At 48.0% G+C, this 12035-nt stretch overlaps 1 protein-coding gene across 2 annotated transcripts in view; it reads left to right on the top strand.

Annotated features, from left to right (window-relative positions):
- The window catches only part of alms1 (ALMS1 centrosome and basal body associated protein), a 123797-nt gene that overhangs the window by 2490 nt on the left and 109272 nt on the right, over window positions 1-12035 (top strand). The gene's annotated exons all lie outside the window — the stretch shown is intronic.

Here is a 12035-nt window from a genome sequence, read left to right as displayed (position 1 = left end):
GGGGAGAGAGAGAGAACGGGGGAGAGAGAGAACGGGAGAGAGAGAGAGAGAGAGAGAGAGAGAGAGAGAACGGGGGGAGAGAGAGAGAGAGAGAGAGAGAGACGGGGGAGAGAGAGAGAGAGAGAGAGAACGGGGGAGAGAGAGAGAGAGAGAACGGGGGAGAGAGAGAGAGAACGGGGGAGAGAGAGAGAGAACGGGGGAGAGAGAGAGAGAACGGGGGAGAGAGAGAGAGAACGGGGGGGAGAGAGAGAGAGAGAGAGAACGGGGGGAGAGAGAGAGAGAGAGAGAACGGGGGGGAGAGAGAGAGAGAGAGAGAGAGAGAGAGAGAGAGAGAGAGAACGGGGGGAGAGAGAGAGAGAACGGGGGGAGGGAGAGAGAGAGAGAACGGGGGGAGAGAGAGAGAGAGAGAGAACGGGGGGAGAGAGAGAGAGAGAACGGGGGGAGAGAGAGAGAGAGAACGGGGGGGAGAGAGAGAGAGAGAACGGGAGAGAGAGAGAGAGAGAGAGAGAACGGGGGGGAGAGAGAGAGAGAACGGGGGAGAGAGAGAGAGAGAGAGAGAGAACGGGGGAGAGAGAGAGAGAGAGAGAGAGAGAGAACGGGGGGGAGAGAGAGAGAGAGAGAGAGAACGGGGGGGAGAGAGAGAGAGAGAGAGAGAGAGAGAGAGAACGGGGGGGGAGAGAGAGAGAGAATGGGGGGCAGGGGGAGAGAGAGAGAGAGAGAGAGAGAGAGAACGGGGGGGGAGAGAGAGAGAGAGAGAGAGAACGGGGGGGAGAAAGAGAGAGAGAGAGAACAGGGGGCAGGGGGAGAGAGAGAGAGAGAGAGAGAGAGAACGGGGGGTGGAGGGGGAGAGAGAGAGAGAACGGGGGGAGGGGGAGAGAGAGAACGGTGGGGGGCGGAGAGAGAGAGAGAGAGAGAGAACGGGGGGTTGGTGGAGAGAGAGAGAGAGTGAACGGGGCGGGTGGAGAGAGAGAGAGAGAGAGAGAACCCAGTCTACTCAATCTATCATCGTAAGGTAATCCCCTCATCTCCGGAATCAGCCGAGTGAATCGTCTCTGTACCCCCTCCAAAGCTAGTATATCCTTCCTTAAGTAAGGTGACCAAAACTGCACGCAGTACTCCAGGTGCGGCCTCACCAATACAGTTGCAGCAGGAACTCCATGCTTTTGTACTCCATCCCTCTCGCAATGAAGGCCAACATTTCATTCGCCTTCCTGATTACCTGCTGCACCTGCAAACTAACTTTTTGAGATTACCAAAAAGAGTTTCATGCACAAGGACCCCCAGGTCCCTTTGCACCGCAGCATGTTGTAATTTCGCCCCATTCAAATAATATTCCCTTTTACTGTTTTTTTTCCCCAAGGTGGATGACCTCACACTTTCCGACATTGTATTCCATCTGCCAAACCTTAGCCCATTCGCTTAACCGATCTAAATCTCTTTGCAGCCTCTCTGTGTCCTCTACACAACCCGCTTTCCCACTAATCTTTGTGTCATCTGCAAATTTTGTTACACTACACTCTGTCCCCTCTTCCAGGTCATCTATGTATATTGTAAACAGTTGTGGTCCCAGCACCGATCCCTGTGGCACACCACTAACCACCGATTTCCAACCCGAAAAGGACCCATTTATCCCGACTCTCTGCTTTCTGTTCGCCAGCCAATTCTCGATCCATGCAAATACATTTCCTCTGACTCCGCGTACCTTTATCTTCTGCAGTAACCTTTTGTGTGGCACCTTATCGAATGCCTTTTGGAAATCTAAATACACCACATCCATCGGTACACCTCTATTCACCATGCTCGTTATATCCTCAAAGAATTCCAGTAAATTAATTAAACATGATTTCCCCTTCATGAATCCATGTTGTGTCTGCTTGATTGCACTATTCTTATCTCGATGTCCCGCTATTTCTTCCTTAATGATAGTTTCAAGCATTTTTCCCACTACAGATGTTAAACTAACCGGCCTATAGTTACCTGCCTTTTGTCTGCCCCCTTTTTTAAACAGAGGCGTTACATTAGCTGCTTTCCAATCCAGAGAGAGAGAACGGGGGGAAAGAGAGAGAGAAAACGGGGAGGGGGGGAAGAGAGAGAGAGAGAGAGAGAGAGAGAGAGAGAGAGTGTGGGGGGGGGGGTGGAGAGAGAGAGAGAGTGTGCGTGACGAGTGAGGGAGGGACAAGTGAAGTGAGTGAGTGAGAGGCTAGTGAAGGAGAGAAACATAGAAAATAGGAGCAGTAGAAGGCCCTTCGAGTTGCATCGCCATTCAATATGATCATGGCTGATTCTCTATCTCAACGCCATATTCCCGCTTTTTAGATAGAGAGCGTGTGAGCCCAGTGAACGAGAGGGAGCAGGTGAGTGAGAGTCATGAAGGAGAGAAGAGGGAGCGGGAGAGAGTGGGTCAGACCAGTGAAGGAGGAGGGAGGGAGTAGGTCAGACCACTGAAGGAGAGGGGGAAGGAGTGGGTTAAGATCACTGAAGCAGGAGGAGGGAGTGAGTGGGTCAGACCGGTGAAGGAGAGGGGGAGGGAGTGGGTCAGACCACTGAAGGAGAGGGGCAGGGAGTGGGTCAGACCACTGAAGGAGAGGGGGAGGGAGTGGGTAAGACCACTGAAGGAGAGGGGGAGGCGGGAGTGAGTGGGTCAGAAACCCCCCCCTGGGTTAAGGACAGGTTGCCACGTGGTCATCACAGACCCTGACTGGAAAGTCTGTGAGGGGCTGTTGGGTCAGGTTGGGCTTGAATAGCTTCCTATCTCTCACTGTCAAGGCTCATGCATGAGGAATTGGTGAGAGGGAGCGTGGAACCCCATCAGCCCACGCCTTCTTGACAGAAGAAAGTTGGACTCCCAAGAGATTACACAAACTAGAGTTGTATTCTCTAGAATTTAGAAGGTTAAGGGGTGATCTGATCGAAGTTTTCAGGATATTAAGGGGAACAGATAGGTTAGATCATGAGAAACTATTTTCACTGGTAAAATTAGAGCCAGACCTTTCAGGTGTGAAATTAGGAAACACTTCTACACACAAAGGGTAGCAGAAGTTTCGAACTCTCTTCCGCAAACGGCAATTGATGCCGGGTCAAGTGTTAATTTTAGGGGCGCGATTGCTGCCAACGGACCGGAAATGGATAGCTAGCGCATGGGACATGGGAGCAGGTTTGTTAAATTATTGTTAGAATGCCGGGAGGGAGCGGGCTGCTTCAAAAATTCCCGTAGAGAAATGCTCCATGGGGGAAAAAAAGCTTCTGGTTCCAGATTAACGTGCAGTACAGTACGCTTCTGCACAGCGTCCGGTCGTTGGCAGCAGTCACTCGGTAATTTTAAATCGGAGAGCCAAAGATATCTGTTGACCAAAGGTGGATATTTGTCTCCCGGTTAAGCAATGCTTGAGCATCCCCGATTTCCATCGCTCCACCATCGGTGGCCGTACCTTTCGCTGCCAAGGCCCCAAGCTCTGGATCTCCCTCCCTAAGCCTCTCCGCCTCTCTACCTCCCTTTCCTCCTTTAAGATGCTCCTTAAAACCTACCTCTTTGGCCAAGCTTTTGGTCATCAGCCCCTATATATCCTCGTGTGGCTCGGTGTCAAATTATGTTAACGCTCCTGTGAATTGCCATGGGACGTTAAAGGTGCTGTATAAATGCAAGTTGTTGTCACTGCGGGCTAGCTATCCATTACATCACAATAAATCCCTTCAGAAGGTATTGTGGCCGAGATAAGAACATAAGAAATAGGAGCAGGAGCAGGAGTAGGCCATACGGCCCCTTGAGCCTGCTCCGCCATTTAATACAATCATGGCTGATCTGATCATGGACTCGGGTCCACTTTCCTGCCCGCTCCCCATAACCCTTTATTCTCTTATCGGTTAAGAAACTGTCTATCTCGGTCTTAAATTTATTCAATGACCCAGCTTCCACAGCTCTCTGGGGCAACGAATTCAAGTTTTAAATGGTCGGCCCCTTATTCTAAGATTATGCCCCCTAATTCTAGTCTCCCCCATCACTGGAAACATCCTCTCTGCATCCACCTTGTCAAGCCCCCCCTCATAATCTTATACGTTTCGATAAGATCACCTCTCATTCTTCTGCATTCCAATGAGTAGAGACCCCAACCTCCTCAACCTTTCCTCATAAGTCAACCCCCTCATCCCCGGAATCAACCGAGTGAACCTTCTCTGAACTGCCTCCAAAGCAAGTATATCCTTTCTTAAACATGAAAACCAAAACTGCACAGTACTCTAGGTGTGGCCTCGCCAATACCCCGTATAACTGTAGCAAGACTTCTCTGCTTTTATACTCCAACCCCTTTGCAATAAAGGCCAAGATTCCATTGGCCTTCCTGATCACTTGCTGTACCTGCATAATAGCCTTTTGTGTTTCATGCACAAGTATCCCCAGGTCCCGCTGCACTGCAACATTTTGCAATTTTTCTCCATTTAAATAATAACGTGCTCTTTGATTTTTTTCTGCCAAAGTGCATGACCTCACACTTTCCAACATTATACTCCATCTGCCAAATTTTTGCCCATTCACTTAGCCTATCTTTGTCCTTTTGCACATTTTTTTGTGTCCTCCTCACACATTGCTTTTCCTCCCATCTTTGTATCGTCAGCAAACTTGGCTACGTTACACTCAGTCCCTTCTTCCAAGTCGTTAATATAGATTGTAAATAGTTGGGGTCCCATCACTGATCCCTGTGGCACCCCACTGGTTACTGATTGCCAACCCGAGAATGAACCATTTATCCCGACTCTGTTTTCTGTTAGTTAGCCAATCCTCTATCCATGCTAATATATTGCCCCCAACCCCATGAACTTTTATCTTGTGCAGTAACCTTTTTATGTGGCACCTTGTCAAATGTCTTCTGGAAGTCCAAATACACCACATCCACTGGTTCCCCTTTATCCACCCTGTTCATTATATCCTCAAAGAATTCCAGCAAATTTGTCAAACATGATTTTCCCTTCATAAATCCATGCTGACTCTGCCTGACCAAATTTTGCTTTACCAAATGTCCTGCTACTGATCCATTAATAATGGACTCCAACATCTTCCCCAACCACAGATGTTAGGCGAACTGGTCTGTAGTTTCCTGCTTTTTGTCTGCCTCCTTTTTTAAATAGGGGCGGTACATTTGCAGTTTTCCAATCTGCTTCCGATGTGTCTGTGTGCGACTGTTAACTGAGACGCGATCGAATTTATTGATTGAGTGGAAATGGGGGTAACGACAGAGTCCTGAGTGCAAACTGTCATCATAGTCTCTGACCCCCGCCGGCTGTCAACATGCACTTTCATTTCCTCCTCCCGACTTGTTTTGGCTCTGCCTCGCCAGTATTGATCTCTAGTAGCCAATAATTTGCATCAGTTCACTTAGAACATAAGAAATAGGAGCAGGAGGAGGCTACTCGGCCCCTCGAGCCTTCTCCGTCATTTAATAAGATCATGGCTGATCTTCTACCTCAACTCCACTTTACTGCCCGATCCCCATATCCCTTGATTCCCTTAATATCCAAAAATCTATTGATCTCTGTCTTGAATATACTCAAAGACTGAGCCTCCACAGCCCAATGGGGTAGAGAATTCCAAAGATTCACCCCCCTCTCAGTGAAGAAATTTCTCCTTATCTCAGCCCTAAATGGCCGACCCCTTATTCTGAGACTGACCCTGGTTCTAGACTCCCCAGCCGGGGGAAACATCCTCCCTGCATCTACTCTGTCAAGCCCAGTAAAACAAAAGCAAAATACAGCAGATGCTGGAATCTGAAATAAAAACAGAAAATGCTGGAAACATAGAAACATAGAAAATATGTGCAGGAGTAGGCCATTCGGCCCTTCGAGCCTGCACCACCATTCAATATGATCATGGCTGATCATTCCCTCAGTACCCCTTTCCTGCTTTCTCTCCATAGCCCCTTGATCCCTTTAGCTGTAAGGGCCATATCTAGCTCCCTCTTCAATATATCCAATGAACTGGCATCAACATCTCTCTGCGGCTGGGAATTCCACAAGTTAACAACTCTGAGTGAAGAAGTTTATCCTCATCTCAGTCCTAAATGACCTACCCCTTATCTTAAGACTGTGTCCTCTGGTTCTGGACTTCCCCAACATTGGGAACATTCTACCCGCATCTAACCTGTCCCATCCCATCAGAATCTTATATGTTTCTATGAGATCCCCTCTCATCCTTCTAAACTCCAGTGAATACAGGCCCAGTCGATCTAGTCTCTCCTCATATGTCAGTCCTACCATCCCGGAAATCAATCTGGTGAACCTTCGCTGCACTCCCTCAATAGCAAGAATGTCCTTGCTCAGATTAGGAGACCAAAACTGAACACACTATTCCAGGTGAGGCCTCACCAAGGCCCTGTACAATCTCAGTGGGTCAGGCAGTATCTGTGGAGAGAAAAACACAGTTAACGTTTCAGGGCGATGACCCTTTGTCAGGACTGGTGAATGTTCGAAAAGAACAGATTCTTAACTAGCACTGAAAGGGGGAGGGGAGGGAAGAACAAAAGGGAAGGTCTGTGATAGGGTGGAAGGCAGGAGGGATTAGAGAGACTAAAGGGATGATGGGCCGAATTGAAATGGTAATGGCAGGAGTTAGAAAAAGGTTAATCTGGATAGTGTGTGAATGGCGGAGTCATGAGCAGCTGCCATTGGAGACAAAGAGAAAAAAAACCTAAGATGGGGGCGGGGGAGCCAAAGATTGGCAGCGGTTATGATCTGAAATTGTTGATCTTGATGTTGAGACCAGAAGGCTGTAAAGTGCCTGAAGGAAAGATGAGGTGCTGTTCCTCGGGCTTGCGTTGAGCTTTGTTGGAACAGTGCAGGAGACTGAGGACGGAGATATCAGAGTGGGAATGCAGTGGAGAATTAAAGTGACAGGTGACTGGAAGCTCAGGGTCACACTTACGGACTGAACGGAGGTGCTCTGCAAAGCGGTCATTGGGGAGAACAATCAGCGTTTGGTCTCCCCAGTGTAGAGGAGACCACATCGTGAGCAGCGAATACTAAATTGCAAGAAGTACAAGTAAATCGCTGTTTCACCTGGAAGGAGTATTTGTGGCCCTGGATAGTGGGAAGGGAGGGGGTAAAAGGGCAGGTGTTGCATCTCCTGCGCTTGCACGGGAAGGTACCGTGGGAAGGGGAGGGGGTGCTGGGGGGTGACTGCGGAGTGGACCAGGGTGTCGCGGAGGGAGCGGTCCCTTCGGAATGCTGAGGGGGGAGGGGAAGATGTGATTGGTGGTGGGATCACGTTGGAGGTGGTGGAAATGGCGGAGGATGATCCGTTGAACGTGGAGGCTGGTGGGGTGAAAGGTGAGGACAAGGGGAACCCTGTCGTGGTTCTGAGAGGGAGGGGAAGGGGCGAGAGCAGAGGTACGGGAAATAGAACGGACACGGTCGAGGGCCACGTTAACCACGGCGGAGGGGAATCCTCGGTTGAGGAAAAAGGAAGACATGTCAGAGGCACGAGTGTGAAAGGTGGCGTCGTCAGAGCAGATGCGACGGAGAAACTGGGAGAATGGAATGGAGTCCTTCCAGGATGCGGGGTGGGAGGACGTGTAGTCCAGGTAGCTGTGGGAGTCAATGGGCTTATCGTGGATACTGGTCGAAAGCCTAGCCCCAGAAATGGAGCCAGAGAAGTCGAGGAAGGGAAGAGAAAAGTCGGAGATGGACCATGTGAAGGTGAGGGAAGGGTGGAAATTGGAAGCAATGTGAATGAAATGTTCTTGTTCAGGGCAAGAGCAGGAAATGGCACCGATACAGTCATCAATGTCCCGGAAAAAGAGCCCTGTAAGAATTGTGTATGTTTCCATGAGATCACCTCTCCTAAACTCTAGAGAATATTGGCCTAGTCTACTCAAACTCTCCTCATAGGACAATCCCCCCATCCCAGGAATCAGTCTGGTGAACCCTCGTTGCACTCCCTCTATGGCAAGTGTATCCTTCCTTAGGTAAGGAGACCAAAACTGTACACAATACTCCAGGTGTGGTCTCACCAGGGCCCTATATAATTGCAGTAAGAAGTCTTTACTCTTATACTCAAATCCTCCTGTAATAAAGGCCAACATACCATTCGCTTTCTTAATTGCTTGCTGTACCTGCATGTTAACTTATGAGGAAAGGTTGAGTAGGTTGGGCCTCGACTCATTGGAATTCAGAAGAATGAGAGGTGATCTTATCGAAACATATAAGATTATGAGGGGGCTTGATGAGGTGGATGCAGAGAGGATGTTTCCACCGATAGGGGAGACTAGAACTAGGAGACATAGTCTCAGAATAAGGGGCTGCCCATTTAAAACTGAGATGAGGAGGAATTTCTTCTCTGAGGCTTATAAATCTGTGGAATTCTCTGCCTCAGAGAGCTGTGGAAGCTGGGACATTGAATAAATTTAAGACAGAAATAGACAGTTTCTTAAACGATAAGGGGTTATGTTGAGCGGGCGGAGAAGTGGAGCTGAGTCCATGATCGGATCAGCCATGATCTTATTGTATGGCGGAGCAGGCTCGAGGGGCCATATGGCCTACACCTGTTCCTATTTCTTATGTTCTTATTTGCCATTGTAAATCATCATCATCATAGGCAGTCCCTCGAGATCGAGGAAGACTTGCTTCCACTCTAAAAATGAGTTCTTAGCTGACTGAACGGTCCAATACGGGAATTACAGTCTGTCACAGGTGGGACAGACAGTGGTCGAAGGAAAGGGTGGGTGGGTCTGGTTTGCCGCACGCTCCTTCCGCTGCCTGCGCTTGATTTCTGCATGCTCTCGGCGACGAGACTCGAGGTGCTCAGCTCCCTCCCGGATGCTCTTCCTCTACTTAGGGCGGTCTTTGGCCAGGGACTCCCAGGTGTCGGTGGGGATGTTGCATTTTATCAGGGAGGCGTTGAGTCCTTGAAATGTTTCCTCTGCCCACCTTGGGCTCGTTTGCCGTGTAGGAGTTCCGAGTAGAGCGCTTGCTTTGGGAGTCTTGTGTCAGGTATGCGATCAATGTGGCCCGCCCAGCGGAGCTAGAAGCATAGAAACTAGGTGCAGGAGCAGGCCATTCGGTCCCTCGATTCAATAAGATCATGGCTGATCATTCAACCTCAGTACCCCTTTCCTGCTTTCTCTCTATACCCCTTGATCCCTTTGGCCGTAAGGGCCATATCTAACTCCCTTTGAATATATCTAACGAACTGGCCTCAACAACTTTCTGCGGTAGAGAATTCCACAGGATAACCACTCTCTAAGTGAAGAAGTTTCTCCTCATTTCGGTCCTAAATGGCTTACCCCTTATTCTTAGACTGTGACCCATGGTTCTGGAACTCCCCAGCAACGGGAACATTCTTCCTGCCTCTAACCTGTCCAATTCTGTCAGAATTTTATATGTTTCTATGAGATCCCCTCTCATTCTTCTAAACTCCAGTGGACACAAGCCCAGTTGATCCAGTCTCTCCTCGTATGTCAGTCCTGCCATCCCGGATATCAATCTGGTGAACCTTCGCTGTACCCCCTCAATAGCAAGAACGTCCTTCCTCAGATTAGGAGACCAAAACTGAACACAATACTCCAGGTGTGGCCTGCTGTACCTGCATGCCAAACTTCAATAACTGATGTACCATGGCACCCAGGTCTCATTGCACCTCCCCTTTTCCTAATCTGTCACCATTCAGATAATATTCTGTCTTCCTGTTTTTGCCACCAAAGTGGAGAACCTCACATTTATCCATATTATTCTGCATCTGCCATGCATTTGCCCACTCAACTAACCTGTCCAAGTCACCATGCAGCCTCTTGGCATCCTCCTCACAGCTCACACCGCCACCCAGCTTAGTGTCATCTGCAAACTTGGAGATATTACATACAATTCCTTCATCTAAATCATTGATGTATATTGTAAATAGCTGGGGTCCCAGCACTGAACCCTGCAGCACCCCACTGGTCACTGCCTGCCATTCTGAAAAGGACCCGTTTATTCTGACTCTCTGCTTCCTGACTGCCAACCAGTTCTCTATCCACATCAATACCATGTGCTTTAATTTTGCACACCAATCTCTTATGTGGGACCTTGTCAAAAGCCTTTTGAAAGTCCAACTACACCACATCCACTGGTTCTCCCTTGTCCACTCTACTGGTTACATCCTCAAAAAATTCTGGAAGATTTGTCAAGCATGATTTCCCCTTCATAAATCCATGCTGACTTGGACCGATCCTGTCACTGCTTTCCAAATGCGCTGCTATTTCATCTTTCATAATTGATTCCAACATTTTCCCCACCACCGATGTCAGGCTAACCGGTCTATAATTCCCTGTTTTCTCTCTCCTTTTTTAAAAAGTGGTGTTACATTAGCTACCCTCCAGTCCATAAGAACTGAATCCAGAGTCAATAGAATGTTGGAAAATGATCACCAATGCATCCACTATTTCTCAGGCCACTTTCTTAGGCTGCATCCCAGCATACTTATCGGCCTTAAATCCCATCAGTTTCCCTAACACAATTTCCTGACTAATAAGGATTTCCTTCAGTTCCTCCTTTTCGCTAGACCCTCGAACCCCTTGGATTTCTGGAAGGTTATTTGTGTCTTCCTTAGTGAAGACAGATCCAAAGTATTTGTTCAATTGGTCTGCCATTTCTTTGTTCCCCATTATAAATTCACCTGATTCTGTCTGCAAAGGACCGACGTTGGTCTTCACTAATCTTTTTCTCTTCACATATCTATAGAAGCTTTTGCAGTCAGTTTTTATATTCCCTGCAAGCTTCCTCTCATACTTTATTTCCCCCCACCTAATTAGACCCTTTGTCCTCCTCTGCTGAATTCTAAATTTCTCCAGTCCTCAGGATTGCTGCTTTTTCTGGGCAATTTATTTGCCTCTTCCTTGGATTTAACACTATCCCTAATTTCCCTTGTTAGCCATGGTTGAGCTACCTTCCCTGTTTTATTTATACTCCAGACAGGGATGTACAATTGTTGAAGTTCATCCATGTAATCTATAAATGTCTGCCATTGCCTATCCACTGTCAACCCTTTAAGTATCATTTGCCATTCTATCCTAGCCAATTCACGTCTCATACCATCGAAGTTACCTTTCCTTAAGTTCAGGACCCTAGTCTCTGAATTAATTGTGTCACTCTCCATCTTAATAAAGAATTCTACCATATTATGGTCCCTCTTCCCCAGGGGGCCTCGCACAACAAGATTGCTAATTAGTCCTTTCTCATTACACATCACCCAGTCTCGGATGGCCAGCTCTCTGGTTGGTTCCTCGACACATTGGTCTAGAAAGCCATCCCTAATACACTCCAGGAAATCCTCCTCCACCATATTGCTACCAGTTAGGTTAGCCCAATCTATATGTAGATTAAAGTCACCCATGATAACTGCTCTACCTTTATTGCACACATCCCTAATTTCTTGTTTGATGCTGTCCCCAACCTCACTACTACTGTTTGGTGGTCTGTACACAACTCCCACTAGCGTTTTCTGCCCTTTGGTATTCCGCAGCTCCACCCATACAGATTCCACATCATCCAAGCTAATGTCCTTCCTTACTATTGCATTAATTTCCTCTTTAACCAGTAACGCTACTCCACCTCCTTTTCCTTTCTGTCTATCCTTCCTGAATGTTGAGTACCCCTGGATGTTGAGTTCCCAGCCTTGGTCACCCTGGAGCCATGTCTCTGTAATCCCAATTATATCATAATTATTAATAGCTGCCTGCGCAGTTAATTTATACAACTTATTACGAATACTCCTCGCATTGAGGCACAGAGCCTTCAGGCTTGTCTTTTTAACACTCTTTGTCCCTTTAGAATTTTGCTGTAATGTGGCCCTTTTTGATTTTTGCCTAGGGTTTCTCTGCCCTCCACTTTTACTATTCTCCTTTCTATCTTTTGCTTCTGCCCCCATTTTATTTCTCTCTCTCTCCCTGCATAGGTTCCCATCCCCCTGCCATATTAGTTTAATCCTTCTCCAACAGCACTAGCAAACACTCCTCCTAGGATATTGGTTCCGGTCCTGCCCAGGTGCTGGTCGAGTGTGGTCAGTGCTTCGATGCTGG

The sequence above is a fragment of the Pristiophorus japonicus genome, chromosome 2 (assembly GCF_044704955.1).
Source record: "Pristiophorus japonicus isolate sPriJap1 chromosome 2, sPriJap1.hap1, whole genome shotgun sequence".
Taxonomy (NCBI): Eukaryota; Metazoa; Chordata; class Chondrichthyes; family Pristiophoridae; genus Pristiophorus; species Pristiophorus japonicus.
Note: the sequence above shows the minus strand (reverse complement) of the source record. Positions and strands in the feature narration are given on the sequence as shown.